Source organism: Schistocerca serialis, chromosome 8 (genome assembly GCF_023864345.2).
Source record: "Schistocerca serialis cubense isolate TAMUIC-IGC-003099 chromosome 8, iqSchSeri2.2, whole genome shotgun sequence".
Lineage (NCBI taxonomy): Eukaryota > Metazoa > Arthropoda > Insecta > Orthoptera > Acrididae > Schistocerca > Schistocerca serialis.
Genome location: NC_064645.1, coordinates 618605159 through 618610933, shown reverse-complemented (window position 1 = coordinate 618610933; position 5775 = coordinate 618605159). Strand labels below are relative to the sequence as shown.

The following is a 5775-nucleotide window of genomic DNA, read 5'->3' as shown; positions in this document are numbered from 1 at the left end:
GTGTCGGACGCGCATGTCTTGCCGCCGTAATATTATCGTTAAAAATAATATTATTTTGGTGTAAAGTAAATGTGCAATACTAAAAGTGCAATACTGCATAGCAGTAGATTTATTGTGCGACGTGTATGTGCAAACGTCAAAGGAATTAATTTCGTTACGAGAAGAGAAGTGCCAGTCAAAACAGCATCCATGTTAAATTCTTCATTGTAGTGTAAGTTCATCTATCAATTGCCATAAATTCAGAGTTAAATGGAACTGGTGTATGGACTATTTATTTAATATAGAATCTATGTCTCACTCATTCATGAAGTTATTTAAATTTCTTTGTTTCTGCCAAATAGAGAGTTTACAGTCACGAATTCTTTCGTCGAAATCGGACGGAAGTTGCATGCGGCGAAATATTTTCTCCGCGCCATATTCTACTGGTAAATGCATGATAAACTACGGTCCCTTAGGAAATTCATGTTGGGCTATCCAAAAATAATTATATTTTGAATAGGCATTTACTCTCCTCTGCAATGCAACTTCCGACTGATCAGACGATCCAACAAGAAACAGCCGCACACGGTCGGCGTTCGCAAATATATTTCCACCGCTGATTATAGCTATATGTTACAGCACAAAAGTAAACATATTGTTTTAATTAGCGACTACGAACGGGGACATTTATAGCTGTATGTTTATGTATACACATTACGCAAACATATCGTTATATGTTACAGTCGGCGCACGACCGATGGGGCACGGCATCTCCGGGGTAGCGGGGAAGGGGGGATTTTCCCGTACGATCATTTAAAGAGTGCACTGTGAATTTCACGAATTAGGTAAAACATTAAATCTCTGACATCGCAGCAGCCAGAAAGAGATCCTGCAAAAATGGGAACAGCGACGATTGTAGAGAATCGTTCAACATGACGGAAGTGCAGCCCTTCCGCAAACTGCTGTAGATTTTAATGCTGAGCCATCAACAAGTGTCAGCGTGCGAACCATTCAACGAAACATCATCGGTATGGGCTTTCGGAGCCGTATGACCACTCGTGTACCCTTGATGACTGCGCGGCGCAAAGTTGTACGCCTCGATTGGGCCCGTCAACACCGACATTGGGCTGTTAACTGAGAACATGTATCCTGGGTAGATGAGTCTCGTTTCAAATTGTATCGAGAGGATGGGCGTGTAAGGGTATGGAGACAACCTTATGAATCTACTGGTCCTGCTGGCGACTTTTCAAGCTGGTGGAGGCTCTTAATGGTGTGGGGCGTGTGCAGGGAGTGATATGGGACCCCTGGTACGCCCAGACAGGACTCCGACAGGTGGCACCTACGTAAGCATCCTGTCTGATCACATGCAACCATTCACGTCCGTTGTGCATTCCGACGGACTTGGGCAATTCCATCAGGACAATGCGACAGGTCACACTTCCAGAAATGCTACTTAGTGGCTCCAGGAACAATCTTCTCTTTCTAAACACTTCCAACTCCATTTCAGAGTTTAGTCGACTCCATGCCACGTCGTATTGTGGCACTTCAGCGTGCTCTCGGGGGCCCTGCACAATATTAGGTAGGTGGGCCCTAATTTCATGAGCCACTGCGGAGATATCTGGAACTCAGTTCGCTGCATTGACGCAAAGTATGGCGACCAGGAACATTTCTCCTCTTCTTGCTGATAAAATATGCCGATGGCAGTTTCGTCCCCCATCTGGACTCAAAGCGGCTAATTGCACATCGAGCGCCACCGTGCAACCGTGTCTAGTGAGCTCGGCTTCGGGAGCGGACATTTCATTGGTAATGTATGTGCTCACCGGTCTAAGATTAGAAGTAAACTGCATACTGTGAAAGGTGTTCACCATAATGAATGGCCAGTGTTGTTTGTGAATGTGAAACCTGTGAAACGTGTGTAACAAAATATTAGCCATCCCATTAAAGAGCAGACTGTTCGCACTGTAGTACTTTGAGTGATATGGAACAGGTACCAGGCAGTGATATGGCCCTCTGCCGTTGACGTAAGACATGGCACGGAAGTGGACTGTGTGTGCCACCACTGGGTTATATGGAAGCAGTACAAGTAGATGTCTAGACATGATAGCCAGACACCGTGGTGGAACGGAAATAACGTGTGTGTACTTGCCCGTGAGCACACTGTGAATCTGGCGCGTCCTAGATTTCAGCTCACGGGCCATGCGTGGGCAGGAGGGCCGAAGCACTCACAAGGGGAAAGCCTCAGATACGGCCAACCGATTCAGCTCAAATTTGGCAGGTCGCTTGTGTACAACCTAAAACGAAGGAATCTAGGATATTTTGGGTCAACACCCCTGCAATTTTGAGAAAGTTACCCCTAACGGCTACGACGAGCAATCGACTCAAAATTGGCGGGATCGATAGATAATTGTAAATAGAGCATTTTTCATCATCAGGTATAGGGTCCGAAAATGCATATTTTTTCGGAAGTCGAGGTAAGAAACTTTTACAACTGCTGCTTCTGTACCCACATTGTAAACGCTTTTCGCCTACAGCACCGATAGCACAACGGCCAAGGTAATTGGCTGGGACTCGGTGGACCCGGGTTCGAATCTCGAAGAAACCTCGCGGACGTTGTTCTTTTCGTTTGTATTTTTCCATATCTCAGTTGACAGGGATAGGAGGGTTAATAAGGTCGGTATTACTATCACTCCTTATTGATTTTCTTACCTTATTAGCCCTCCTATCCCTATCAATTGAGATACGGAAAAATACAAACGAAAAGAATAACATCCGCTACGTTTCTTGGAGATTCGAACCCGAGTTTTGCGATTCCTAGCCAATTACCTTGGCCATTGCGCTATCGCCACTGTCGGCGAAAGGCGTTTACCATGTGGGTAGAGAAGCGGCCGTTGTAAAAGTTTCTTTCCTTGATTTCTGGAAAAGTTTGCGTTTTCGGACCCCATACCTCAAGATGAAAAATTCTCTATTTACAATTATCTATCGATCCCTCCAATTTTGGTCTATTGCTCGTCATAACCTTTAGGGGTGATGTTCTCAAAATTGCAGGGGTGTTGACCCAAAATATCTTAGAGTCCTTTGTTTTAGGTTGTACACAAGTGACCCGCCAAATTTGAACTGAATCGCTTGGCCGTGTCTGAGGCCTTCCCCTTGTCTGCCTCGCACCACATTTCCCCCACTGCCACGCCACGCTGTCTGATCGCGAGAAGAGCGAAGAGGGAAAAACTGCGAACGCGCCGCATTTAAATTGTAGTGCAGCCGCACTGCATACGGCTCAGTTTCATATTTCACACTCGTCTGCAACATAGACTTATTTAGTTTCATGCTCTAAGAAAGATATGTCATACAAATATGTCGGTCGATCTAAATATTGTAGCCCTTTCGAAACGTCATTATAGAGTCTTGGGAACTCTACCTGAAGAAAGAAATCCAGATGTCCTGGAAATTTTTAAGTAAAAAGATTTGTTATTAAAACTGGAGTTACCTCGCAGATCAATTACACCTGCACACACACAGGGGCGCTTTCATCTGATACGGCAAACGGTTTTGCGAACAGCCCGTAAACAGATGTAAGATTGGCACAGTCCTCAAAACATGTATGAAACTATCGTTGCAGTTCTTTCAAGGTCGGTGAGTGTAGGTGCCTGTACTGTCTTTCTCAGAATGTGTCCCTCCTACAACGCCAATTTCTTTTTAAATGCATCTCCATCATATCAGAAAGAAGTTACGTTGCATAATCTTACTGTGGGAAATGTGCAGTCAAATCCGCTTCAAATTCGAAGAAGCAGTCTATTCCGAATGCTCTAATTTTCATTCCTGCACTCCTTTTTCGGCCGTAAATTCAATAATAGCTAGTTTTAAATCGAAAAATCGCTCGAGACATGCCCCCTGACTTAAACAATGTACTTTGCAGTAGTATATGAAGACTCCATACTCTTCGTTCAGCTCCCCTGAATTCGTATCACCAATTTCTTCACGTGCTCGAAGTCTCCAAATTTTGCTCAAAGTGTTTGTGATGGACAGAACAATGAATCCCGTCCGTCGATCATTGTAATTGTTTGCTCTTTCATTGTCAACTAAATGTTTTAAATCCTTTCTGAATGGTGGCCGGCCTTAGTGGCCGAGCGGTTCTAGGCGCTTCAGTCTGGAACCACGCGACCGCTACGGTCGCAGATTCGAATCCTGCCTCGGGCATGGATGTGTGTGATATCCATTAGGTTAGTTAGGTTTAAGTAGTTCTAAGTTCTAGGGGACTGATGACCTCAGATGTTTAGTCCCATAGTGCTCAGAGCCATTTGAACCACTTTTTTCCTTAATGGTGATGTCGTTTCATACTAAATACACCGTACCCATCGCTTATGGGAACTGACAGTTCTCAGCCCTCTCTTCTGTTATTCTCGTTCATTTTAAAAGATTCGATAGATCGCTAGAATGTCTCTTGTTGTGGAAACAGCCACAGGACCTGCGCACGTCCTTCATACCACAAACAAACAGCTAAGAGTAAACTGCGCTGACACAGCGATTCTGCCGAAATCTGAGAGTTGTACCGACCGTAAAACTCCACACGGCCATACTACACGAAATCTCGCTCTGTTCCGTGAACTTCTGAAAAGTACCGAGGAAAGCCGAGAGACAGGCTGGGTCTTGGCCCTCAAGCGGCTCGCACACGCTGCACGTGTGAAGATCGGCACGCCGTGTCCGGCCCTGCTGTAAATGAAGTTGCCTGATTTGTTGATGTAACAAAACGAACTGTCAGTCGTGTCTGCAAAGAATGGTATACCACTTTCAGGCACGAAACAACACGTCGTTAGAAACCGTAAAAATAGGCTAAGTCACAGGGAATGAAATCGGGTATTTCACTTTGTCACACACAATCGCTTTCAAATCCTACAGACATTACTGCTGTCAGCAAATGCAGGCCAATATTAAACATTTTCCGAACGAACATAGCGATGCAATGCACATTTGCTGTCCAGTATATCGCGGGAAACAAAAAGCATTGGTGATCTAGGGGTAGTTCAGCGTATTCGGTCAGAGGGTTATTTGGCCTCCGTAGTAAAAAAAAAAAACTGGGTGAATGGATCAACGATGAACATGAAACTTCCTGGCAGATTAAAACTGTGTGCCAGGCCGAGACTCGAGCTCGGGACCTTTGCCTTTCGCGGGCAAGTGCTCTACCAACTGAGCTACCCAAGCACGACTCACGCCCCGTCTTCACAGCTTTACTTCTGCCAGTACCACGTCTCCTACCTTCCAAACTTTACAGAAGCTCTCCTGCGAACCTTGCAGAACTAGCACTCCTGGGAGAAAGGATATTGCGGAGACTGTGCGCCAGGACCGGGCGTGAGTCGTGCTTCGGTAGCTCAGTTGGTAGAGCACTTGCCCGTGAAAGGCAAAGGTCCCGAGTTCGAGTCTCGGTCGGGCACACAGTTTTAATCTGACAGGTAGTTTCATATCAGCACACACTCCGCTGCAGAGTGAAAATCGCATTCTGGAAACGATGAACATGATTGTCATGGGGCGTCCACTGTGAACAAATGCAACGAACTATAACGAACAAAATGAGATAAAATAAGGGGATACCGTCTTTGGTTAGGAATCAAACCGTCTTCGGTCCCGCCACTGCTTAAATTTTGATTAATAGTCAGCATTGGCGGCCGAAGACGTCCGGCATAAAAAGTCACCCTCATTCTGCCAACGGCCTTGTCAAAGGGGGGATAATCCTTGGGATGTGAAACAGGCCCTAAAGGCGTCAGAATCAATAATTACCAAAGGCATGAGGATGTAGAAGGCAATGGA

The 5775-nt window shown here is 45.5% G+C and overlaps 1 non-coding gene across 1 annotated transcript; it reads left to right on the top strand.

Annotated features, from left to right (window-relative positions):
* The first annotated feature begins 5327 nt into the window (after positions 1–5327).
* On the top strand, positions 5328–5402 carry Trnas-uga (transfer RNA serine (anticodon UGA)). Its single transcript has one exon. It is a non-coding gene; the product is annotated as a tRNA-Ser (tRNA).
* The last annotated feature ends 373 nt before the right edge of the window (positions 5403–5775 follow it).